The sequence below is a fragment of the Phyllostomus discolor genome, chromosome 5 (assembly GCF_004126475.2).
Source record: "Phyllostomus discolor isolate MPI-MPIP mPhyDis1 chromosome 5, mPhyDis1.pri.v3, whole genome shotgun sequence".
NCBI lineage: Eukaryota > Metazoa > Chordata > Mammalia > Chiroptera > Phyllostomidae > Phyllostomus > Phyllostomus discolor.
Genome location: NC_040907.2, coordinates 153,881,503 through 153,907,968, shown reverse-complemented (window position 1 = coordinate 153,907,968; position 26,466 = coordinate 153,881,503). Strand labels below are relative to the sequence as shown.

At 50.3% G+C, this 26,466-nt stretch overlaps 1 protein-coding gene, 1 long non-coding RNA gene and 1 other non-coding gene across 5 annotated transcripts in view; all 3 read left to right on the top strand.

Moving 5' to 3' along the window:
- FBXW4 (F-box and WD repeat domain containing 4) overlaps positions 1 to 26,466 on the top strand; it is a 73,205-nt gene that overhangs the window by 27,618 nt on the left and 19,121 nt on the right. The window lies entirely within an intron of this gene.
- LOC118500891 lies at positions 2,311 to 17,054 on the top strand. Its single transcript, XR_004903473.1, has 3 exons — positions 2,311 to 2,653; positions 14,505 to 14,510; positions 17,043 to 17,054. It is a non-coding gene; the product is annotated as an uncharacterized LOC118500891 (long non-coding RNA).
- Positions 25,458 to 25,562, top strand: LOC114498352. Its single transcript, XR_003684776.1, has one exon. It is a non-coding gene; the product is annotated as a small nucleolar RNA U13 (small nucleolar RNA).

Here is a 26,466-nt window from a genome sequence, read left to right as displayed (position 1 = left end):
AAGTCTGCATGAAATGTACCGATTCAAATTTGTAAAGTGAGTTGTGGCCTCTGGGGGGTTTTGACAGAGCAGCTGCCCCTTCTTGCTCCACTTCTCCCAGAGGTGAGGGAGAATCTGGACGGAGAGCAGGCACTGTGTACTGTTTGGTAAGGGGGTGGGTTTCTTGGGAGAGCAGGGTGTTTGTTCCAGTGGCTACAGGGTTTGCTGTGTGTTGTGTGGGGGGTAGATGCATATTCACTAGCCTGTTGAAATGCACCTTTCTTTAGTGAAAAGTAATTGCATCTGGAGTTTTCCCTGACAGAGAGGTTTGAAAGATTGGAAAAAGAAGCAGCCAACTTTTGGTTTGGAATCTTTTGGTTCCCAGTGGTTCAGCAATCCTTTGGCCCTAGGCTGCATAACTCACTCGGGGCTTTGAGGAGGAGACGAATCAAAAGGAAAGGTTGTGCCTCTGAGTTTTGCTTTTTCTGACTGGCAGTAGAGAGCTGGGTCCTGAAGAGGATCCCTGACCTTGATAACCTGAAAGAATATTCCATTGGATGACTTTGTCAGACCTCATATTTGTTGCTGGGTCTCCTGATGACTTGGCCCCTGGCCAACTCGAAGACCTCCCTGTTCTCCCTTTCCAGGGCTGGGACAAGAGGGAAGCTTGCTTCCGCTGGGGCCTGTCTAGGGAAAAGATACCTTGCTAAGGCAAGAACTGGCCCAGCGTTCCCCTTTGCCAGGCTGTAGAGCACACGGGAGGGAGTTTCCTGCATGTGGTGCCTCTGGATGAGAGGGTCAGAGGTGCAGAGGCACCACGGAGGGGCCAGAGGCTGGCATGGCCGGAAGGGGAGGCATGATACCTGGAGAAAGAAAGAAGCTCTGGGTAATGCTAGGTGGGCCCATTGGTCCAGCCTGAAATGACCGAAAATTGGAAAATGATCAGTGTGGGGATACAGTTGAATCAGAGTCTGGTCCTGCTGAGTCTCAGGGCAGTGCCCTCCACCCTAGAGTTCATTGCCTGTGCTAAGCCAAGCCTCTCTGGTGGGTATGTCCCTCAGTAGCAAGGACGAAATGCCACAGGGACAGGGGTGGGTTTCATTTCCTCAAGACTCTGGCTCTCTGCCACTAGCCAGGGCAGGATGGGCACGGGGAGGCTCATGTGCTGAGCTGCTGGCCTAAGACCAGCACCCCAACCAGTCCTGGCTGGCCCAGAACCCATTTGTGGGAGTGACTTTTTCCCTGGCCAGCAAGGTTGGCTCTGTTGTCAAGAGCTGACAAATAAAATACCACAGACAGAAACAGAGGCTGCTGTAGAAGGCTGGAGACAGAGCGCATGCACAGAGACCCTGCCCCTGCGGATGGGTACATTTCTGCCCCTCAGTCGCAGTGTCTCACTTCTTTCCCCGTCTCCGTCTCTCTCCCACCTGCTGGCTGCCGCACTTCTCTCTCTGTCTCTGCCCAGGTACTTAAGCGTTACTATGTGCTAGACCCTGGGGAAACAGCAGTGAACTAGACAGCATGGTCTGATGAGACCATGGTCAGAGACAGACTAATCAAATGGGTAACCTGTGTGCTAAGTTCTCAGATGGGGGAACGGAGCACAGTGGAGGGGTCAGAGCTTTCTTTCCCTTCTTCCCGCTCCAATCCCCGCCCGCACTGCGATTTCTTCTCTTCCTCTGTCGTGCAGGGGAGAGAGAGAAGATCGTTTTCCTGCCACAGCTGTGGCTGACTTTTCTGGGTTGTGTGTGCGCCGTGCCTGTGTTTTTCCACCTTTGATCACTGTTCTGCCTACAGATAATTTAGCAATCACATCCCAAGGTGGAAGCATGGAGTTAATGTTAAAATTAGTTGTTTTTTTTTTTTACTCTTTAAACTTCAGTGGGTGATGAGGCAGAGAGGGAGGCGGGAGGGTGAAGGGGAGCCATAAATTCTGTGGCTGGTGTAGCTGTTCTCTGAGCAGCCGGGAAGCCTCTGATGTCTCCACAGCACTTTCATTAACATTTAAATTAAGGGTTTGTTTTCCAGTCTGTTTTATAGGCAGGGACCTTTCATGGCCTGTCACATGTGCCCCCCCCCCCCCCCCCCCCGCCCCGTCTTCCAAGCAAGTGTGTGATTGTAGCCACTGCTCTGTCCTAACTCCGGTTGCAGCTGGAGTTCAAAGGGAACTCCTGGAGATGGAGCTCTGGAGGTACAAGGTGCAGCAGTCAGGATGTGGGTGTTCCTCCCCGAATGCAGGCACTGCACAGGAGCTCCTGTCCTCTTATCTGGCCCGTGCTTTTCTCTGCTCTTTCAAGGGACGCACACTTCAGTCTGACACTGACTCCTGGGGCCACGGAGCCTGCGGGAAAGGGGGCATCCACGAGTGGCTTCTCCGCGTTGCACAGGTCAGGGCCTGGGACAGATCGTTCTGAGATACGGTCTTCATGCTTATCTTCCTCCTTCTGATTTTTTTTTCTTTTTTGAGCCTCAAGAATACTTCCTCCTACTCCACTTACAGAAGCAACAATATGAAAGAGATTACTATCTGTGAGGAATTTACAGTATAATAGGGTCCTTGGCCCTGGAAAGTGCATTCTAGGCCAGATAGCTGTGCGCACACACACCACACCTAGTTGCCAGCTCTGAGTGGACGGTGTCTGAAAGAGCGGGCTGATGTAGGTGGTCACTGAAGGTCGTGGCGTTCAAGAATGCCAACAGAATGGATCTGTTTTCTAAGCTTCTTTTACACTAGCATATCTGGCAGCATTTGGGGGTGTTTTGAAAAGATACCCCTGCCCTGCTCTCTCTCCTCCTCATCAGCTGTCTGTAGATCTGTAGATGGTGAGAAAGTATGCCAAGACACTCACAGAGCACCTCATAGTTCATGACCTCTGAGGGCTTAGTTCCCCCACTGCTGGTCTGGAGCTAGCTTTCCTTTCCAGAGAGGGGCTTTGGGCCTTTTCCTCCTCCTCTTCAGGGGCTCGGAATAGTCTTTCTCTTGGAGCCTTGACTTCACTGCTTGAGTCACTGCCTCTTTCCTCCTTCCTTCACTATCCACTCATACAGTTTCTGACTTACGTGCAGGATTGAAAATGGCCGAGTGTCCTGCCCTCCCGTTCCAGGTAATCTAGTCAACAGGTGGACACCCTCATGCCCTGGAGTCCCGCCCAAGGGGAGTGCAGGAGGGGCCAGGGTGACCCCGTGCAGGTGCTGCCGGGCTCAGATTGCAGCCCGGTGTCCGGGCCCTGCCTGGTGGTGATTAATCTGGGACACGGGCCGGCAGAGGCCCGGCCAGGGCGGCTTTGGTCCCTCACTGTGAAGACCTTTGGCTTGGAGACGAACTGATCTCTGCTGCCTGCATCGGCTTGAGTTTGATCTGTGAAGGCTAAAGAGGAACCTGGTGGCGGGGCGGAAACTTCTAGTCCTGTCTGACTTACGGCACCGATCCGTGCCAGTGGCCCTGTCATGACAAAGCTCGTATATTTAAGGTTTCCCCACCTGTTAGCTGTGGTACTCAGACCAGTCAGAAGAGGGATCTTCATGAAGTGTCTGTGGTTTTAGTTTCTTGAGCCAACGGAACTTATTCTTGTAAGTTGACTGGGGGCTGGGTGGACCTGAGTGAAAAAGGCAGTGATGGGGATGTGGCTGGTCAGTAGCATGAATATACATTTGTGTATTGGGGGGGTCACATCTGAGGTAGGAGGGTCACCCTATCCTCCTGCAAATAGGTGGCTGTCAGGCAGTTTGGGGCAGATTTCAGTATTTTATTCTGGAGTCATCTTAAATTCCTTGTTTTTCTATTTATTTCAAGCCAGATTTTTTGAAAATGTGCTTCCTGCCCTGGCTGGTGTGGCTCAGTGAATTGAGTGACCCCCTGTGAACTAGGGGGTTGAGGGTTGGGTTCCTGGTTGGGGTGCGTGCCTGGGTTGTGGGCCAGGTCCCTGGTGGGAGGCATTCAGGGGGTGTCTGCACATTGACGTTTCTCTCCCTTTCTTTCTCCCTACCTTCATCTCTCTAAAAATAAAATCAAATCTTAAAAAAAAAAAAGAAAGAAAGAAAGAAAATGTGCTTCCCCCTTTCCACCCGTGAGCATCCTTGTCCCTGGATCACTAGATGGCAGTCCATAGTGCCAGCTGTATTTCTTCTCCACGTTCAGGACAGTCATGCATGGCTGTATCGGTCATGGGATTAAGACCTAGGAACAGGAATTCTGCTGCCCATGACCCCTGTATCAGTGAGTCTCAGTAAGTTTCTTTATTGTAGTTCCATCTGGGGGGGTTAGGAGATTGGAACCCCAGAGCTGGAATGTTTTCCTCACACCGAGAAAGAGAATAGACGTCCGCGTGTGCCACCACCAGTAGCGTGTGTTGACCCCAGTGGTGTGGGCAGCTAGCTGTGCAGATGCTGTGCATCACAGAGGTCAGCGCTGATGCTGAATTCTGCTGTGCTGACCAGAGTTTCTATGTGTGATGGCCACAAAGGGTGCATTTATGCCTCAGCAAGCCAGCAAATGTATTTTGCTCTTCTTCACACTGAAAGATCTTTGGCTTTGTGGATTGGACAGGGGCTAACCCTTGTGTCTCTCTCCAGCAGCTTTTTGAACAGGACTCTTAAAGTTGCAGATCGAGAACTTTGGGGAGCAGGTTTTTATTTGCCATCTTCTATGAGAGTTATGTACCTGAGTGCTACCCCCATGCCCCTGGGGTTGCCTATTAAGCTGACTACCCAGGATCTTGCCCCTTTTCCCAACTGACTTGTGCTCCTCTCTCTGGCCAGGGCATTTTCACAGCAGGTAGTTTGTAACATGGCCTGTAGTGCCCTGTCAGACAGACTTGGCTCAAGCAGAAGTTGCTGGCATAGGAGGGAGGCGGGAGGGGAGGACGTGCATACAGAAGCCATGGTAACTGCAAAGGGAATATTAGTCCAAGAGCTGCTGGCCCAGGAAATTGCTTTCTGCAGAAGCTTTCCTTTTTCATAGTTTGCAATGCAAATTTAAAACATGGATGGGGAACAAAAAAGTATAGGAGGGGCAGGTGGAGTGCCAGTTGGGATGTGATAACATCCAAAATCTTCAGCAGGGTCTTAATTTGCAAATGGGAATTACAATAATGAGAGTGAACCTTTTAGGAGATTAAAATAATTATAAATCATTTTTGGCCGTGACCCCCACCCCCACTTGTACCCTTTCCACATTCTTCTGTTCAGATTTGTCTCTGGCCCTGCTCAGCTTGTCCTGCTGTCTCCTCCCCTGCTCCTTACTACAGCACAGCCATAATCCAGCTTCTGGAACAAGGGCCATGGTGGTCACGGTGTAGTGTTTTGATTTTCGCAGCAGGCTGGAAACAGCAGCCCCCTCTAAAGTCGGTACACTTTAGAAAACGTGCACAGCGGCCCTGGGGGCTGGAGCCTCTGCATACAGGCTGGAGAGCTTGCATCGGGAGGCAGGAACTTGCCTGCTTACTGAAGGCATTACAGCCAAGGCTCTTCATCATATGCTTTCTCCGATCCTCTCAACACTGTGGGTAGGCTTGATGAAGCAGAATGTGGGACCAGCAGGCCTTTTTCCATTCTCAATTTTCCAGGCTTCACTGGCCCCATCTAGAGAGGTGTGACTTTCTGCTCACAGGCTGGACACATTTACGTCTATGTTGCTTCTGGTGGTGATGGAGGTGGGGATAGGTAGGGGATGGCCACCACTTTCATTATGCTGGCATAGTAAGTGGTCAGGTGACCAGCTTCTGACCAGCTTCTGACCGACTTCTTTGTAGGAGCTGGACTAGATAGGAAGACACAAAAGCTAGAAGGAAGAGCTTTTCAAGCATAAATGTGCTCCTTTAGTGTGGCTCTGTTGCACATGTGACGTGCACTGGCTGAACACACAGGGAAGGAAAGGCTGAGGTCTGCGGGGTAAACTGAAATGAACCCCTTTCTGCCATGGCCACCATGGGTGTCCCTCCCTCCCTTCTTCATTGATTGGAGGATTTTGAAAGAGATTAGTGTGAGTCTTGCCCTGGGGCAGTCCTTTGGTGCGTGGTCCAGGTTCTGGAGTCTCAGGAGCACAGTCTCCCTCTTAGGATGCTGTCCACATTCAATGGCCATCACTTAGCACATGCTTCTCACCCTGAACTCACTGCGCAGTGGCCTGCAGGGCTGCGGAGAGGGTGCAGTTCAGAGTACATGACCCATTGCCTCTCTTTCTCCTGAGGATTCTACTCTTATAGGCCAGCATTTTCTCCAGTCATTTTCTGTCTTGTTGCAGCTGTAGCATTAGCTGTCCTGGTAAAGCCTGGGCCTCTTTCTTCCCGGGCCTGAATGGGAGGAGACTGAGTGAGTGATTGGGGTGGGGTCCTATGGTAAATAACCCACGAGAAGGGTCAGCTGGGCATGAGGGGGAGACTTGTAACATTTGGCAAAGAGAGGGACATGTGAGTTGATGTGTTTGAAGCCCTCTACTTTCCTGACCAATTTGAATCTCACTAGTATCCAGGGTGAGCTGTGGTTGAGAATCAAAACAAAAAAAATTAACACAAAAATATAAGCTGTTCAAAGGATTCTTCCACTTGTTAGAGGTCAGTGGCCAGGGAAATCCTTCTTTGCAGGCAGTAAAGGTGGGCTCTCTGCAGGAAGAAGGAGAGGAGAAGTTAGGGTTTTACACTTGCATTAGTTTGCCAGTGAGTATCAGAATAAAAATGTGAAAACCTTTTGATATATAAATTTTATTTCTAGGAATTTATCTTAAGGCAATAACCAGACAAGTATACAAGATGTACTTATAAAGACTTGTATTAAGAACACCTATATATCCATTAATAGGGGTCTGGTTAAATATTTTATGGTATATTCATTCAACAGAGTCCTACATAGTCATTAAAGGAATGATATAGATGTGTTAATTGATCCCAAAAGATGTTATAACTTCATTAAGTGAAAAAGGGTCACAGCATGAGTCATTTATTTGACTGTCTCATTAGAGTTATTTCTTATGTGGTGGATTTCTCTGACATTTACTTTCTTTTTACTTTTTTGGTATTTAAACTTTTTTATAATGAGCTTATTTTTATAATTAGAAAAAACATAAATTGCATTTAAATGTCTATTTTAGTATTAGGCAGGTGTATGGAGAATCATTCCTCTTTCCTTTACAGTTATTTAAATTAAGGATGCATGCATCTACATTTACTTTTTTACTTTACACAGTTTTATTGAAGTATAATTTATATATCATAAAATTCACTCACTTTAAGTGTACAATTTAAGTGCACAATTCTATGATTTTTAGCAAATTTACAGAGCTCTGTAACCATGACCACAATCCACTTTAGCATATTTCTGTCACCCTGAAAAGATCCTTCCTTACGTTTACTTTTGCAGCATTAAATGCAGTTTCACACTTGGGACATTTTGTGGGGACAGAACTCAGTTAAAATATTGGAATTTGTCTAAAAAGGCAATGTACACCCAGAAACATTTTTCTGCGTGTAATGCATATTCCTGAGTGCCTGCCTTACAGATGCGTCAAGAATGCTATACTGTGCAAGGTCTCGTGGGGAATATGAAGTAACACAAGAGACCGTTTTTACCATCCAGGGGCTTACAGTCCAATCAGTCTGCATGTCCTCAGATTTATTCCACTGTATGTGCAGTGTGAGAGCCATCAACTCTCAAGGTTTTTGACAGGGAATCAGAGGAAAGCAGTAACCATTTTTGTTATATCAGAGGAGCTTCTTAGGTGACATGGAATTTGAAGTGGGACTTCAAGGATGGCACTCCTTAAGTTGCATAAGAAAGTTTGAGGTAAGGGGACAGATATGAACAAAGACATAAGGGATGGGAAGCTAGGTGTCAGTTCGGGCGTTCAAGGCAGACAAGTTTGGCTGCCTGGGGAGGAAGGTTTGTGTAACGACGTGGTAGGCAAGGAGGCCGGAGCGGAAGTTTGGAGCCTGGTTTAGAAAGAGCTTTGAAGAGCAAAGTTTGAATTTAACTCGAGGATGATAGGAAACCATAGAATATTTTTGGCCAGATTGAAGCCACTGAAAGATTTAGCTGGTGGCACAATGTAGGGGATACTTTGAAGGGGGATAGACTGAGGCTGTTCGTATGCTCTTCTGGGAGTACACTTTGTTAGCAGTCAGGGTCTGGGTTCCTCGGACCGTGGGAGGATGCCCTGGGTTCAGGAGAAGCAGAGGACACAGCCTGTGGGCAGTCATGACTGCATTTGGGGTAGAGGGGCGGAGACCCGCGTGAGCTCCTCCAGGAGCCCGAGGGTCAAAGGGGCCCCTGGCTTCAAGAAGGCGGAGTTCTGTTTGAGACATGTTGACTTGAGTAGGGGATGGCACAGTCAGGTAGCCATGGCCAGAGATAGCCAGGGAGGTGGCCTGGAGCTCAGACCTGGGGTCAAGATGTGGAAGGCATCAGTACGGAGACAGTAGTTGAAATAACATGAGGGATTAGCACCAAAGGAAAGCTCAGAAAGAAAGAAAGACATCCGGGCAAGGAGAAACCAAGAGGCAGAAAGTACCATCAAAGAGAGCAGAGCATCCAGTAAGACTAGATTTTGGGCAATTTCCATACATTCACTTATCACTAGCTTGCTTTGTTAGATCTCTTCCTTATTCTAAGTGATGGTAAGAGATAAAGTAGAAGTCACAGCCTTGATAGTGATGCATGGAAATTTGCAAGCATTTTATTCTCCTTGCTTGATTTAAACATTATGTACTTTTCAAACTACAATAAATTCCAAGTTTTGCTCTCTCTCAAGTTCCTCCCTCTGGCTCTTGTTCTCTATTGCTCTACCCTATGGTTATTTTTTTTTTCTTGAGGGTTGCCCACTTTGGGCTTGGTAATTTTTTCCCCCTCTGCTCACAAAATCACTTAGGGTACACTGGGTTGTGGAGGGTCAGCCGCTGATCTAGAGATGCCAAGTGAGGTAGTAGCATTAATCCTTGTAATTTTCTCTGTGCAGAGTGGTATCAGGGAAATCAAGAGAGGCCAATTTAGGAGAGAGAAAAAAGCCAGCTGACCACGTGGCCGTTTGGAGGGACGTGGCACCAGAGCCCCAGGGGCCCCTCGGGTTCTGGGCTTGCTTGGGCAACTGTCCCTGTCTGAGAACTTTTTCTTTAAAGAAAATTAAATAGAAACTTTCAAATCCTCCTTGGGTTTTTTGGGGTAGTAATTCCATGGGGCTTGTCATTTGTGTTTGAAGCCAGTGGTGAGGAGGGCGGAGTAAGGAGAAGCGAGGGGGTGGAGATGGGAAGCAGAGAAGGAATCAGAGAGAGAAATTTTATTGAGGGAGAGTTTGCTGGGTTTATGGGAGGGAATCTCTCCCCTCCTCCCCATTCGGATTTGAAAGGGCCGGTGAATCTTTGATTAGGTGCAGGTCAAAAGAATTTACACATTGTGACCTTAATAACTAGAGGTGATTGGCAGGCGGGCTCTAGGGAAGGGGCCGCGGGCCCCTTTCATCTCACTTAGCACAGAGGAGAGACAATGGGCCAGCCGATTTTCCTTGTTGTCCCTTGTTTGAAAAGGTCTGGTGTCTCTACTAGGTACCTGTGACATGGGGGTCTTGATTGGGGTCTCATAAAGGCCCCTGTCAGTATGTCCAAAGGCCAAGAGTACAAAGGCAAGCAGTGGGTGGGGGTCTCAGCTGACCACTGAAGAAGGGAGGGGAGGGTCCTGGAGGCAGTGGAGGGAGAAGCAACCCCCTATGGGAGCCCTTACAGAAGGAGGGGAGGAGGGGGGCAGAAAAGGGCCATTTTTGTCCCTAACTCATCAAGCACATCTGCAGAATTGTCCAAGCTGCTGCCTCCTGGTTTCAAAAGAAAAAAATGATTGTTTGATAAACCGTCCCCGATTCACCACTTTCTCACAAGGGTGGGAGACCCAGCCCTGACCTCTGTATGATTTCACATCAGGACTGGGCTTTCTTTCCTCCACCCCCAAATTGCTAGAGAAACTTTGAAATGTATCCTGTGGCTTTCTCTCTCCCTTCTTCAACGCCCCCCCTCCATTTCCCACCCTCTCCACCCCACTGGCCTCTGTTTTCTCCCTGGCTGGGCGCTCCGGAGTGTAGGCGAGTAATTAGTCCCCTCTTTCTGGGGCACAATGAAGCCAGGGTGTTTGGCGGGCCCCTTCCCACCACTCATGGAGCTGGGGGCCTGGGGGGAAGGACCAGGTGGCATGTGCAGTGTGCTGCAGGCCTGCACAATTGCTGGGGCACAGGGCTGGGGGCTCAGGGGCTGGTGTGCTGCTTCTTCTCGAAGGAATGCGCAGAGGCGCATGCATTAATGGTCCCCACACAATGCTCACATTTTTTTCCAGACAGAGGCATCTTCCCTGTGAAAAGGCTGCCGAACCTGGAGCCCAGGCGGGAGCTTTGGCCGCCACGACGGCGTTATTTCCCACCCTGCGCTTAGTCACTTGGAGCTAACATGGGAGACCGACAGGCCGCGTCTCCCGAGAACCCAATCTTTGTATCTGGTGTGTGCTCCCCCTCTGCCCTGTCAGTTTTGTGTGTTCACGGAGTGTTGATTTTAATGCGGGCCTGTGTCGGGCTGGGAGGCCAGGCTGGGGGGTGGGGGGTGGCTGTGGTCTTTGTCTTGCGGGGCCTCTTCTTCTTGGAGGGTCTTCGGCCCTGGAGGCTAGTGGCAGATTTGAGAGGTAGTGTGAGATGCCAATTCTGGCTGGCAGAGGGTTCCCCCGTCCGTGCGTCTGTCACGGACCATGCGGGGTGCCCAGAAAACAAGAGCACCTTGGGATGCACAGGCACACGCTTGCTGGCCCCCACCCCCACCCCTTCAGGAGGGGCGGTCAGTTCTACCACACAGGGCTGCCAGCTTGAAGTGAGTTCCACCCCTCTGGTGACTGAGTCTGGCAGGAGCACAGATTGTGAGCTTCAGGGAGCCAGGGCAGGGCCTTGTCTGCAGGGGTTCAGCGGGGGTGGGGACAGACGGGAGGGGTGCTGGGGGAGCACCAGTCTGCTGCCTATGACAACCCAACAACTGGTAAGGGTCAGGAGAGAACAGAACCAGAGAAAAGAGGCACGAGCCTGGAGGAGTGTCGGCAAACCTCTGATGCTTCTCTCCAGCAGCTGAGAGAAGAGTCCCTAGAAACTAGGGACAGAATGGGAGGCATTTTCCCCAGTGTGGAGGACTGGGGCCTCATCGCAGGTAGACCCACTAGGGACTGTCCAACAGGATGACCTCTGCCTTTACCATCCGCCTCGCTGCCGTGTAGACTCCTGCCCGGAGCTGAGCGAAATCGCCCTTACGCATGCTGGGCCCCTAGTCTTGCTGAGAGAGAAGATGCATATGCATGACTTGAGGACGGGGAGATTCGGAGCATCAACCTGGCTGTGGCTCTGCTTCTGGGGAGAGGGAAACCCAGGGGTACTCCCGAGGCAAGGAGCTGGTGGTGATCTGCCTACTGCCGCCCGCGGCCAGGCCATGGTCCCGGCATCCGGTGTGGTGCCAGGAGTGAGGCCCTCCTCCGAGGCATCAGGTTGTCAGAAAGGAACCGTGTCTTCACTTGCCATGTGATCAGAAGGCAGAGACGCAGGCTGGCCACTGAGATGAGGTGGCCCTGGAGAGGCATTCCGCCAGGCTCCCGGAGCACAGCCGTCCTCTGTGCTGCTTTTGGCGCCCTCCAGACTGTCTCAGGAACCCGTGCCAGTCACCCTGCTGGGCCTGACGAGGGAGAAGAAGCCAGAGCCCCAGGGCCTCTGAGGGGCCTGCACCCCAAAGCGGCCTACCAGTAAGGAGCAGCTCCTGCTTCGGGCCACTCTGGGGCCGAGAACATTTCTCTCATTGAGAAATAGGCACTCCCAGCAATACTCAGCGCCTCCCCTTTTCCTTCTACTGTTCTTTTCCCTTAATTTGTCTAAATGCTGTGTCTCCCCACCCTTCTCTTCCATTCTGTGGACAGCTCGTAACCCGAAAGAGTCAGAGCTTATGTGTATGGATGAGATAGTGGAGGGAAGGGGTGTCAAGGATGGTCACGCCAGGACTCTTAAGAAAACACTGGTGCTCCCCAGGCTATCCTGCCGGGCCTGGGCAGCACCAACAGATCGTAACCTTTAAATGCAGACTTGGTGGAGGAAAGAGATGGAATCGTGGAAACAAATTAGATACGTCTATGGGGGGTGTTCAGCTGGAGAAAATGAGCATTTCTTACTAATTGGAGTGCAGGGCATTTCATTATTGAGCTCATTACAAGGGGGAAGAGTGCAGCAGGCCTCTCTGGGGGTTCTCTGGACTGTCTTTTTCCCTTTTAAAGTATAATTATATTTAGTTGGGGGAAGAGTCAGGAGTTGCCCTTGGTAACCTTGCAGAGCACCCAAGAACTTAAAGGAGAGTATGGAGCCAGGTAGAGAGAGGGAGATGGGCCAGTGGGAGGGTGCTCGGAGGTGCTCCCTCATTCGTTGAAGCCCTGGTGGGGGTGGGCAGGGTGGGGGGCTCGCTTCTGGAGTAAGACTGAGGAATTTTGACAGACAGTAAAAATGTTGATCAGAAACCCTGCCTCCTTGGGAGACTATTTTAAAGTTTGTGCTGAAAGCACCAAATGGGGAGATTCAGGTGCAATGCAGCGGGTCCACAACTGTTGTTTCCCAGCATGCACCAGATTTCACCTGTGGGGCCAGGGAAGGGCTGGGGGGACTGGCCTTTAACTGAGCTGGGTGCATACGAACTTCGATCTAGGCAAAGGGCGTCCTGGTCCTGTCTGTGGAATATCATCTTAGGTGATGTCGGCTTTAAGAAACGCTCCCATGACTGGGGTTCCAGGAGCAGGGTTACAGAATCTCATTTAGAATCAGTGCTTGCTGGGTTTCATCAAGGTCCTGGAGTGTTTGCTTTCTCTCATACAAACCATCCTTTCCTTTCACCACAAATCCCCACTTAGCTCAACCTCCCTGAGGTCCCTGGGACTTGAAATACACAGGATGTCTTTCTGTGGGTGTAGGCCCAACTCCCGGTGGAGACCCAATCCCACTCTTCGTTCTTCAGCCTGGTACCTCCCCAGTGACTGAACCTGCAGTTTGAGTTTACCGAGTACCTGTAGAGGCGGCTTCTTTCATCTGCCTCTTTCCTCCTTTTTACCCCATCCCTCCCCGTAAAGAGGGAAAAGTTTACCTTTGTGCAATTTTACTTCCCTGAGAAAAGGAGAAGAGATGATCAGAGGAAACAATTAGCACCACATGAAAACTGGCTGAGTGATAGATAGCCAGTGCTCTTTTCTGCTCTTTTCTTTTTTTCTTTTCTTGTTCTCTTTCTCTTTTCTTTTTTCTTCTCTTCTCCTTTTCTTTTCTTTTCTTTTCTTTTCTTTTCTTTCTTTTCTTTTCTTTTCTTTTTTCTGGCATAGGTCCTGTGCCCTTCTCTTCCTAGCTCAGTGTGTACCTTCACCTGTTGCAGAGCCCGTGCTTCTGTGTGTGTCAGGTGGCAAGCAGGTTCCCTGCTCTCTGGGCGCCCTGCCCCTAAGCACGAACAGCCTCTCCCGAGATGACCCACACAGGACCCTGCCTTTCACCACCGTACTCTGTGTTGGTGTCACTACTTCTCCTGGTACAGAGTCACCTCAAGAAGGCATCTCAGCATGAGTGGGTGTGCACGTGTGTGGATTCCTAAAGCCACTGGGCCCTTGTTCCCTTTTCCCCAGAGCACGGAAGAGGACCCAGGAACCTGGTTACTGAGTTCCTGGCAATCACCATGTTTCTTGAAATCCTTTTATTCTCTAGATTATCTTCCCCAGCCTTTCCCACCGGTGGTGGAGTGCAAGGACCCGTTTTCTGAAAGATGAGGGTGGGTGTGGCCCCAGGGGAGAATGTAGACCCTGAGTGAGGGCGGGTGCTGGTGAGTTGGCGGAGGGCCCAGGCCTGTGAAGTGGCAGCTGACCTGAGGGTTCTGAGGGGGTTTATCATCAGGGTCTCAACTCCTTGGCTTTTACTCAGAGGGAGATGGGGAGGTGGATGGGAAGTTGGTTTTCTCTGGAAACTTTCTTGAAGATACCTCAAGTCCGCAGCGTCCAGCAGGGTCCAGCACTTGGCACAGGTGCTGTGTAGCAACGGGAGTCTGAAGTGGGCTGGGCCACCCAGCCAGTGAGTCGGGAACCCACCCCTGCCGAGTGTGTTTGCAGGTTTGTGTGTCTCGTCTTTTCACTCTTCTGAGAGGTTCGATTCCATTCCAAGTGGCTCAGTGGGAAAGAAAGGAAACTTCCAACCAGCCTTGTTAGTATCCTAAGGTTTTTCCGGAGAGAGGCCCATAGTTTTTATAGTTTTCAAAACTGAATAACAAAAAAGTGACCAGAACAAACCTGTTCCAAAGCAAGGACTGAGGATGTGGGGGGATGGTGGGGCTGACCTTGAGGAAGTGGGCAGGACAGGCAATTGCCTCGGGAAGGGGTTCCCAGGCCCAGCACCACCCAAACTCCTCAGTGAAAGACCCCTTACACGTCAGAGGCCTGGTGAGAAGAGTCCCTCCCCTCTTCTCTAGGGCCAGAGGGCCTGGCGTCAGGGCTCTGGGGCCCAGGAGAAGGGAGACGATGGGGCAGAGGGACCTGTGGGTGGGGCTCCGTTTCTGGAATTAATGAAGGAGACAGGCAAGTTAAGATCATCGTTGGAATCCCCTCGGCCCATCTCAGGAGACCTTGGCCAGGCCTGGGGCCAGAGAACATGGTTCTCAGGAAGAAGTGGGTTCTGGCAGCCTCTGGCGTCAAGCCTCCGTTTGGAAAGCCATGCAGACCCGTGACCCGCGGGACTGCACGGGTCTGTGGGGACCTGGGGAGTGGGAGGCCCCAGAATTTTGTGGTCAGGCTGACTGAAGCCATGCTTGTGCCCCATCCTTTCCACCATCACCAAGAAGCAGACTAATTCCCACCAGGCCTCTTGGGACAACTCTGGCTCCACCGGGACTTCAAGTCTCAGAAGAGGCATAATAGGTGTGAGGTGCTGCGGGATCTCTGATGGCTGTTTATGATCTGAATCCTGGGTTTGAAATTAATTGGATTGCACAAACAAGTTCTTTTTATTATTTTTTCAAACCACCTAAATACCCCAAAACCAAATTAAAAAACCCCCAAACCTTTCATCCTTCTCCCCCCGCCCATGGCTATATTTGCCGGGTAGTGAAAAGTGCCTCCCCAGCCTCCCTCAGGCTGCTGTGCTGGACACAGTGAGAAACCCAGGGAAGGAGGAAGGTGGTGCCAGGAGACCTTGCTGCTGCCCACCACCCCTCCCCCGAAATGAGCTCTGAGTCCCCTGGCCTGCCCCAGCCGCCTCCCTGTCTGGGCTGCGGCCCAGACAAGCAAAGGCGCCTTGACCGACAACAAGCCTCAGTTGTGTTGCGCCTGTGGGGGAAATGCTTTCTGGAGCCCAGGGATCTCCTCTGAGAACCACCTGTGCCTCCTGGCCTCCTGTCTGGCCTGGGCCTTTTGGCACAGGGGCCGCTGCATTCCAGCCAGCAGGCTGACGGTAGAGTGGGGGGCAGGAGGGGGCTGAGGGGGCTGTGGTCAGTTTAAGGGCCACAGATTCCATCTGCCCCGTTAAGGCCCTGGTTGACTCAGGGTATCCCATGGCCCTGGTCAGGTTAAATTTGTCCTGACGGTCATCAGCACTGACAGGAGCTTTCTGAAGTGGTCAGCAGAATAGGGACAGGGAACCCAAGGTATCTCTTCTTACCTGGTTCTTGATGCTTCAGAAGGGGGACAGTACGGGTTTCTCTTATGGGGTCACTTCTCGATGAGTCCCTACTGTCTCTCGATTGCCTCCTAGCCATTGATGGTGATAACGGTGAGGATGAGGATGACAGATGCTTATGGAGTGCCAGCTGAGTGCCAAGCATGATGCTGCACCCTTGCATTGAGATCTCCTTTAATCTTCCCCAATAGGTCCTGTCACCACCTCGATTTATAAGTAAGGAAACTGAGGCCTGAGAGCGGTTAGTTACTGTGCCCAAAGGTACAGCCGTAATTGATAGGCCCAGGCTGTGAGCCTGGCATCTGACTGCAGAGCTCACGCTTTTCAGCTTCTGTGCTGCACTGTCTGTTTTCTCAGCCCAGGGTGATCTCATTGTCATTTGGGATCAGGACGTCTTGATTATCTTGAATGGCTTCCAATTTTTAAAAAATATGAATTGAAGACTCGACTCTCTGGCTGGTCCTCCAGCTGCCTAAGGGCAGGCTTCCATGAGCCTGGTTTCTCCTGAACACCCTAGCACATAGCTGGGGCTCACTGTGGTGGCCCTGAGGTGCTTGTTGAAGGAATGAGGCCCCTGACCTGTCTGCTTCCAGCCCGGCAACTGCTGGGGCACGACCTTGTTCCCCTTGAGAGGGGTGGTCAGTCCCAGGGCGGAAGCTTCCAGCTGACACATGGCTGACGCAGGGACAGCAGAAGCCGAGGAGACAGAGTCCAGGCCAGATGTGACCAGAGCTGAGCCAGCTGTTTTGAGCGGACAGGCCTGCTTGTCCCCCGTAGGTTACTGGTCTGGGCTGCTCCCAGAAGGAAGGGGTTATTCCAGGAGCAGTGCAGCATGAGGAGAGGGCCTGTCTCCCCACCTCCGAACTGTGGGTGTTTGGACTAGCCATTCTTTCCTTGGTAGACTCTTATGTAGAGAATCACTTTGAATCTCTTTTGGTAGTCTTGAGCCAGGGGTGACAGGGGCGGGGTGGGGGTGGAGGACAGAACTTTCTAGCAACCCATCCAGGCCAGTGCAGGAGCAGGGTAGGGTAGCACATCATATCGCAGTCATCTTGGTGGCTAGATCTTGTTGGATAAACAGGGGAAAAGTTGACCACCATCTACAAGCCAGGTGCCAGATTGCTCCAACTACCCAGCCACAGTGGCCCCTGCATATAATTCACCTGGGCGCTCAGAGATGCCATCATGTTGGGTGTGGTTTTTGATGACAAATGGGAGTGCCATCCCACTTGTCACTGCAAGTAGAGGGCAGCCGGGAGGCAGGACGGTAGAGAGTGGCCTGCAGTGTGGGAAGCCCAGCTTTGCTCCTTTTCTTCCGTCCCTGCTTCTGCTGGGTCATTGTGTTAGTGGTGGAGTAGCCCTGGGGAGTATCTGGCTCTGGGGTCTCCAGGCAGAGCTCCAAAGGTCTGTGTCAAAGGAGGGTTGGAGGCCACATGGGTGGGACTCAGCCCCCCAGCGTCGTCTTACCTCTGCTCTACCGGAACAGCTGCCCTGGGTCTTGTTTTATAACTCTATTAGCGATTTAACTCACAGAAGTTTTCTGTGGTTGTTGTTAAAAGTTAGAAAACATTGTTCTAGGGTATCTGTTTCCCATTTTACAGACAAGAAGTGTGAGGCTGCAGGAGGATACGGGCTTGCCCCAGGTCAGACTGCTCACAAGCAGCTCACCCGGTGTGGAATGCTGGCCTGCCAGCCCAGCCCTGGACCTTCCCAGTGGTGCGCCCAGGGCTGCCCCCCGTGGTGCGGCCCTGGCTGCACCTGTGTTCCCTCGGCTGCGATCTCAGCCCCTCATTCCGCCTCTCACCCAGGCACAGCTGTCTGTCCCCCAGCCCCTCTGGTTTTGGTTTTAACCTTTCCATTCCTTCCAGAGGATCTGCTTCCCTCTCTCTCCTGGGTCTGGGTCGGGGCCCTCCTGGGGTGGCTGTGGGAGGCTGGCAGTAATAAGCACATTGCATCCACTGCTGGAGCCCACATTCTGGCCCATGGACACCTCAGCCCTGACCCCAGATATGCCTCCCTTGCCTCAAAGCCATCCCTAGGCAGGGCACTTCCTTTCCTCCACTGGTGGCCACAGCAGGTTTGGGGCCCTGGGTCTCCCTGTCCCCACACCCCCAGAAGAGCCTCTTTCCATGAAGCTTCTTGACCTGGGGGCGTGTGTGAAGGTCCACAGTGTAATGTGAGCCACAGCCCTGTGGCCCTCTGGTCCCCACCTCGTCCCACCCTAGCTCAGCCCCACTACCCTTTTTCTGCTTGCGTTATACGTGCAGAGCTGTGGTGCTAGGTATAAGCCAAGCGCCTTGCACGCCCCTGCCTCGCAGAAAGCTGTTTGGGGCCACTGGCCTTGGTTGGAAGACACAGACCGGGTGGTGATGCTGTGGGTCCTCGTCCAGGCCCCAGCTGCCCCCGCCAGCCCTGGCCTGGCTCACCATGGGACCCAATTCAGAGGCCTCTTTTGTTTGACTTGCACAGCGCAGCCCAGCTCACCGTTCCCACATGCCGAAGTTTCCCTGCCATTCACTGGGAAGGCTGAAAAGCCCTCAGCTAATTGCGCTGGGCTGAAAATTACCACTTCCCTGCATGCGTTCCCCTGCTGCTGAGGACATTTGTGTCACTGCTGTATTTAGGGGGAACAAAGGCCCCCTGTGGGGAGAGCCCAGGTACGAATGTGGGGTGGGGGGAGTAATTGCAGTCTCTCCAGGTGAAAGCCCCTGTTAAACTTCAGTAAGTCAATTAGGCTTGGGGGGGAGGGCCGGGACCCCACAATAAACTGTTCCCACTAAGCAATTAAAGAAAATCATTTTAGCTTTGAGGAGAGAAACTGCTTATTAGAAATTTTGTGGGTCCCCTCCTTCTTCCCTACCTCAACCCCCCCCTTGGGGATGAAACAACAAAACGCCTTCCTCAATAGAAGTGTTTCTCCTCCTCCCACTCATTGTGTGGCCTGAAAGCACGCGCTGTGGGAGGGCAGAGGGAGGGCCAGAGACAGGCTGGAGGGGGGAATGGCAGGGGCCGGACACCTGGGCTCACTAGACATCACTGCTGCCCAGGAAGGTTGGGGAGAGAGACTCCGTGGGGCGCAGCGCCATGGCACAGGGCGTGGGCGTGTGTGTGTAGGGTGTGCATGTGCCCAGGGAACCGCTTTCCTCTGCTCCCCAGGCAGCGGGTGTACCTGTGTGACGGTGTGTGCGCCATCCTGGCTGCCCCCTCACCAAAAGGAACAAACACAGGCTGTGTGTGTGTGTACCTGCTTCCACGTGTCTTCTCAGCACAGGATGGCAAGGCCAAGAGAGCCCTGCTGGCCGCACCCCTCTTCCCAAGGCTGTGACTGGGCTCATGTTCTCTTTCTTCCTGTGAGCCAAATACCGGTACCTGGGGCTGAGCCATAGCATAGCTTTCCGCCTGCGACCTTCAACAACTGAGGGCTGAGTGGCCAGCAGCCACCTCCTGGCCCTGGACTGGGAAGGGGCTGGAGGGAGGACTAGATGGACATGCTGATCTCCAGTGTTCTTCCTTCTGTAGCTTGGATAGGGGTGAGGCGTGGAGACTCAGCAGAAAAGGAATCCGTGGCCTGGAATTCTTTCGAGATGTGCAGCTTGGCTGAAAGGGCTTATGGTGGGAGTCTCCAGGTGACACGGACTGTCCTCCCCTGCCAAGTCTCTGAGGAGCAGCGCGGTTGGGAAGATGGGTTGATCTTATCTTATCTGGGGAGGGTGATGGGGAAGAAGGTAGACTTACACATCCAAAGTCTATAATTTGGTTGGTTATAGATGCACATGCACGGCAGGTCACGGGTAGCATAAGTGCCACACCCAGCCGCCCCCAGCCTTGGTACTTTAGGGGAGGTCGGGGTGGCGCTGATGGCGGCCATGGCGGCGAGTCAGGTACTGCCCTGGCCCCAGTGCTTCCCTGTGGCTCATGATGTGTTTGGCCGTCACTCCAATGTTCCAGAAAGGTGAAATCAAACATCGAGGGGTTGACTTTTCCCAGAAAACAAATATGCCGAGTTATTTGCCTACCAAGGGGCCTTAGGAGGTAGAAGTTGGTGCCTACAGGCTGCCAGTGGGGAGGCAAGGGCTGTTGACAAAGTCCTGAGCAGGAGCGTGGAGGTAAGGGTTTATGGGGAGCAAATGCTGGCTAGCATTTGGGGGTCCTGGGGTATGTGTGGAGTAGCTCAGAGAGGAGCAAGAATGGGCTCCACGTGGTGGCTTCCTGGAAGGAGGTGGGTTTTCGGAGGAACCTGAAGCTCAAACACTGGCCATGTTTTGCTTCCATTTTTTGTATGTACATACCCAGACCTGTGTTTGAATGTAGCTGGAGATACAGATCCGTGTACATAAGTGTCTGTTTATGCAATATATAGTGCTATGTTTATAGGGTTTTTATGTGACATGATATCATTTATTATTTCATGTTCCAGAATGTGGTTTTCCACGTATGGGCGGGCCTCGGTTTCCTCACACCTAATTCTGATTTATGACTTCAGTGTCTCTCTGACCGAGGGCCAGCTCCATTAGAAAAAGAGAGTGAGAGGCTCTTTTTGGACTGCTTTAGGTTGTGTGGGGATTTTTTATTTGTTTTTTAAGAAAAACAAAATTTTACGTGCCGTGTGTGAGTTTTCTGTTTGGTCCCTCCTGCATTTGTGTGTGTGTGTGTGTCGCTGAATCACTAGAGGGACTCGGCAGTGGAGTACTCAGGTTTGCTCACGTGGCCAAGTTTATTTTCCCCTTGGCTTTTGGACCATTGGTATCGGGGCAGGGTAGGAGAGGGATAAAAGAAGTTGCAACAAAGGAGTTGCTTGGGGTTAAGTTTTAACTGTGTGTGTGTAATTTTAAACTTTTAATTCTGAAAAATTTCAAACACACAAAGAAAAAAATGGTGAAATTAACTCATGTTTTCATCCCTAGCTTAATTATTTTGTTTGTTCTAAGTTCAAACTGGATAAATACCTGGAAGGTATCTTTCAGTTATCCATGTCTCGGGTGCCTGGCACTACTGTCGCTGGAAACAGAAGGGTCCGAGAGCGGACCGGACTCTTTCCCACCAGAGTGAGCCTCGTGGTTTCCAGCGGAACTTGCACTCTCCAAGGGGCCAGCTCTCTGAAGATCAGGCCTTTCTCACTTAGAATGACCATCCCACTCCTCCGACAGCCTCGTCATCTGCTGCTGTGGTGCAGACTGTGTCCTCACCAACTACTGGGAGTGGGAGAAGAGATTTTCCCCTGGCCCAGGTGTAAAAGCACACTCGATCCCCCTTTGAAATTCCAGGCCAGCCTGTACTACCCTGTTCTAACTGTTTTCCTAGCTGACCCACCAGCTACTGGTTTCATGGTTGGGGGGTCCCTTCTTAGCCAGGCCTCAAGGTGTCCAATAGGTGTCTGACAAAGCCCTTTGCCCTTCCATCAGTGGGGACGTTCATATGGGTGAGAAACCCAGCAGCTCCTGAACGGGGCACTGGAGTGGTCAGGACAAATTGGTTGTAAGTGACAGAAACCACATTCACATTTACTTAAATAAAACTGGAAATGTTTGGCTCATGAAATCCAAGGTCAGAGCGGCGCAACCAAGTCAAAGAAGGGGCATAAATACAGCTGGGCTCAGGGGAAATTGGCCTCAGAAGCCACAGTGCTGCCAGGACTTTATATTTCTAGGGCGTTCATCTTTCTTTCTAACTGGATCTTAGCTTCCTTCTCCCAGCTGACCAGCTTATTCCAGAAGCTGCCAAGAACTCCCGAGTTTTGGCAGCTCATAGCTTAAGTCATGGAGAGTGACTGGCATCCAAAAATCTCAGGGCAGAGGCCAATTGGCCCAGCTTGGGTCAGCTGCCCACCCCTTGATCAATTAACTGTGGCCAGAGGATGGAGAGTGTATAAGAACAGGGGAAGTATCTCATAGAACATGTGTACAGAGGGACGGTGTAGGGCAGACAGAACAATAGGGCTTCTATTTTTATAGAGGCCAAACTGCTCCATGTCATCCAGTCCCAAAGTGCCTGTGTGGATGGCAGTGCCTTTAATCTCCACTTCCTCACTCATTACTGGTCTGCTGATCAGAGATTCTTCCTTTGTCAACTGCTGATGGTGTCCTTAGAAAAACCTGCCACTTTCCTAGGGGGACATGTACAGGGGAAAGACCCTGGCTGCAGACACGTGAAGCTAGACAAATGAGCACCCTCCCTTTAGGGCAGAGAGAGCCTGGAGCCAAGTCCTGACCTGGCTGGTCCTCCTCCAGAGGCAGATGACCAGCAGGCAGCCTGAAGTAGACTCTAGGGGCACAGGTTATCTCACAGAGCCGGATGGAAGATAGAGACTCCTGCCTCTTCCCTCCTTAGTGCCATTGTCAAGAGGGCAGGAACTCTTGGGGAGGAACAGAGTTCAAGGTCATAATTCCTGGTGCTGCTAGCTAATCTGGAAATCAGGAAGTTCCTCAGATCTCCATCTCCCCAAAGAGCCCTGTGAAGGAAATCTCGCATGAAAGGACCTCAGCTCCCTCATTTTCACACTCTCTCCAGCCTTGGGGCTCTTCTGCTTCCCCATGTAATGGACATCTCTGTCTCTGTGGTCAGCGTGAGGACTCTGGGACCCTTGTCAACTCCCATCACAGGGAAGGAGTTCACACAAGAGTTGTTTTTTTTTTCTTTAAAGGTTTTTATTTGTTTTTTAGAGAGGAGAAGGGAAGGAGAAAGGGACAGAAACATCGATGTGTGAGAGAAACATCGGTCAGTTACCTCTCACACACCCCCAACTGGGGACCCAGCCTGCACCCCAGGCATGTGCTCAACCAGGAATCGAACCAGTGACATTTTGGTTCACAGTCCTGTGCTCAGTCCACTGAACCAAACCAGCCAGGGCAACGTAAGAGTTATTGGTTGGATTTGCACACCAAGGTTTGGTGCTGGCTCTCCTCTACAATGAACACCTTTTCTCTTGAGGAATGGGTTTTGGGTTTTTTTTTTAAGATTTTATTTATTTATTTTTAGAGAGGGAAGGGAGGGAGAGAGAGAGAGAGAGAGAAACATCAATGTGCGGTTGCTGGGGATTATAGCCTGCAACCCAGGCATGTACCCTGGCTGGGAATTGAACCTGCGACACTTTAGTTTGCAGCCCGCACTCAATCCACTGAGCTATGCCAGCCAGGGCTGAGGAATGGGTTTTACTTACACACAGTCCTCTTTTCTTCTTGTCATGGGTCATACATCTGTAACGCTGTGGTGTGTAATTCGTGATGCATAGAGGCCCTATAGGTCTACCAACCTCCATGCCACCCCTTCCCTCTCCTTAACAGCCTTCACCCTTGGCAGCAGCCTTCAGGGTAATGGTGGAAAATGCAGCAGCAATCAGACGAGGTTGAAGAGTGCAGAACTTTACCTCCCCTTCTCCTTCCTCTGTCTTAATGGGAGAGAAGTGGTCCAGGGATAGACAGCGGTGGTGAACCTGGAAGTCGACACTCATGCCCTCTGCCTCCTTTTTTCTTTTTTAACTTGCTGGATGTCACCGTGAGACTCCTTTTCATTGGTGGGTCATCAGGGCCTCTCTTACTTTAAGCCTGGCAAGAGTTAGGAGGCCAGTGGATGGTTGCATTTGGATGCTTGCTCGATGCTGGTGATTATGGAACACTGAGAATAAAAATAAGAGCCGGACCAATGTCTAGGAACTCCACGGCTGGTCTAAATGTTGCAGCGGGTCAGGGACGTAGGACCTTTGGATCACAGGTCACGCAGATTTCTCTTTGATCTGTTTCATCTCCTCTTCCCTGTTTCTCCTGCCCAAGTCTGGATCAAGTCTGAGTCTCAAGGTTCCTCTGTGGTTTGTTAATGTGGGTATATTTAAAAGAGTCAGACTTTAAAATAAATTTGTCGCGTTGGTGTCCTGATTACCTGTGTGGCTTGCCAGTCAAGCTCTGCTTTCCCCTCTGCAGAGCCATAGTTGATCCTAATGGTTCTCATCATCCTTCCATCTCATGCCTTTATCCAAATGCCAGCTGCTTACGGTACCTCTATCCGCACACCTGAAAAAAATCGCCCGATTGTCTGGCCTTAGTCTCCCCAGTAATCACCAGACCACGTGGGCCGCCTGTACCCAGTAGAAGACAATTAGCAGTATGGTAGCCCAAGCCTTGGGCCTGACCACTAACTACCCTGATGTCCAAATTGACCACCTAAAAGGAAAAGTGATTTGTTTTGAAGCTGGAAATATATATTTTGTGCTTCAGGCCGAGGTAGCCATAGTAGCAACAGTCACTGAGTACCCAGTACACACAGGCACTGTTGTGTGGTACGCCGTCACCTCTGCCTCTGTTGGGCTCCCAGTGGAGTTCAGAAGCCCACCTGTTTAAAGAAGCGTTGTTCACCCCTTTACAGAAAGGGTGGTTATGAAGCAGAAGGTTAGGGGGAAATTGCCGTAAGAGCAGGGTGAAATCTATGAAATTCTCAGAGGCAACTGTTTCCTAACCACTCGGAAGCCCTCCAGGTGAGGGGTCTGTGTCAAGGCCGTGAGCCAGGCTCAAATTGGAGCCAGCTGACTCCCTGGTTTGTGTGATATTATTCCTAATCTAAACTCGGATATTCAGAATGCAGCCTATCGCCAATATGCGACCCTGCTTTCAGGCAACTTCAAAATGAATATTGTTATTACCGTCTTTCTTTTAATTTCTCATTTTCTATTTTGTTTTTCTTTTACCTAAGTAATATATAAATATGTTCAATTGCACAAAGTTCAAGCAGCTTAAAATACACAGACTATAAAGTAAAACTCCACTTCAGTTTGCTGCGGCCCCTCACCACACCGCTCTTTTTGTAGGAAGTCCGTTATGTGTCACTCCGGATCTTGTAATGTGAAGCAAATATCAGACACATGCAACTTCATGAATATGGTGTATGTACATTCACACACAAACGTAGGGTTCTGCTTTGTTTTAGGCTCACATCATGCATTTGTTCTGCAACTTGAATTCTTCCGCGACCCTTGTGGTACAGAGGTCCTGTGCTGTCAGAACACGCATCCCTACCGCATGCCTTCACTGCTGCATTCTGGTTCGGAGAGGGCGGGTGCGCCGTGCTTTACTCAGCCGTCCAGCTACCGATGGGCACTCAGGTTGTTTCTAGCCGTTTGCTGTCATCAACAGTGCCGTGGGACAAGCCTGTGTACTTACCTACCTGTTTGTGCATGTAATCAGATGTTTTTCAAGGGAAGATACTGAGAAAAGACTTGCTAGACTGAGGGATAAGTGCATTTAAAAGAAGTTTGAGGCACTGCCAAATTGCCACCCAGTTGGACTGTATCAGGTTAAATGCCTGCTTATAAACAGCGTCTACAAGTACCCATCTTCTCTTACACTTATCAGTCCTCTGCGTGATATCACTTAAAAAATTTTTTTTTTGCCTTTCTAAAGGGTAAAAAAATGATACCTCATTTGGGAAGTATGTATAAAATAGTGATTACACGCTGAACTCTGCAGCCTAAGTGGCTGACATCAAACCATGAGTCCTCCCACCTACTAGCTGTGTGACCTTGGTGAGTTACTTGACCACTCTGTTCCTCAGTTTCCACATGGAAATTTTATCATGGAAAATTTAAGCCCTGGTGGTGTGGCTCAGTGGATTGAGAGCTGGCCTGCGAACCAAAAGGTTGCCAGTTCGATTCCTAGTCAGGGCACATGCCTGGGTTGTGAATTGGTCCCTGGTTGGGGGTGTGTGAAGGACAACCCATTGGTGTTTCTTTTGTACATCAGTGTTTTTCTACCTGTCTTTCTTTCTCCCTTCCACTCTATCTAAAAGTAAATAATCTTTTTTAAAAATTTAAAAATGTACTCAAGTGATCCGTTTGTAGTTCGTAAGTGTGATGATTGGGTGTTCATTGCGCTTATGTGACATGTGCCTCCCACAAACCGTGTTATGGCATTGGCACATGGCCTGTCTGACGTGAAAAAAAAAACATACTAAAGTAGGATAATTGTCACTTATTTGCCAATTTTGCTCCAATTCTGCCATATAACTTTCCCATATCATTTTATAGCAAATATCAGACATAAATTTTTTACTGTATATTCCAAAAGATAGTGATGCTTTTAAAATGTAATTGTAAATCTTATTATCATACTTAGAAAAATATCAGCCCTGGCTGGTGTGGCTCAGTGGATTGAGTGCCGGCCTGAGAACCGAAAGGTTGCCGGCTTGATGCCCGATCAGGGCACATGCCTGGGTTGCGGGCCAGGCCCCTGGTTGGGGGGCATGTGGGAGGCAACTGATTGATGCGTCTCTCACACATCAATGTTTCTCTCCCTGTCTTTCTCCCTCCCTTCCCCTCTCTCTCAAAATAAATAAATAAAATATTTAAAAAGAGAGAAAAATATCGAATTTGTAGGAATGTTTTGATTATTAAATGAATTAATCTATGTGAAGTGCTTAAACAGTACTTGGAAGTTTAACATTACTTCATATGTTTTCCTGGCCATATACATTTGTTTCTATAAATTACTTATTGACATTTTTCCTCACTTATCTACTTTTTCACCATTATTTATAAAATCTTTTTATATGTTCTGGGTATCAACCTTTGAACTATGATATATGTATTCGATCATTCCTTTCAGCTTGTTCAGTATCCTCTGTTACACAGGAGTTTTTATTATTTGGAGGTTAATTCTGTCATCTTTACCTTTGTGGCTTCAAAGTTTTGTCTGGTCTTAACAACGTCTTTCCTACTCCCGAGATTATAAATATTTTCCTGTATTTTCTTCTAATACTTTAATGGTTTTTCGTGTAATTTAAAAAGTGTTTATGTCCTTAATCCATCTGGAATTGGTGTCTGCTTTGAGGCAGGGCTC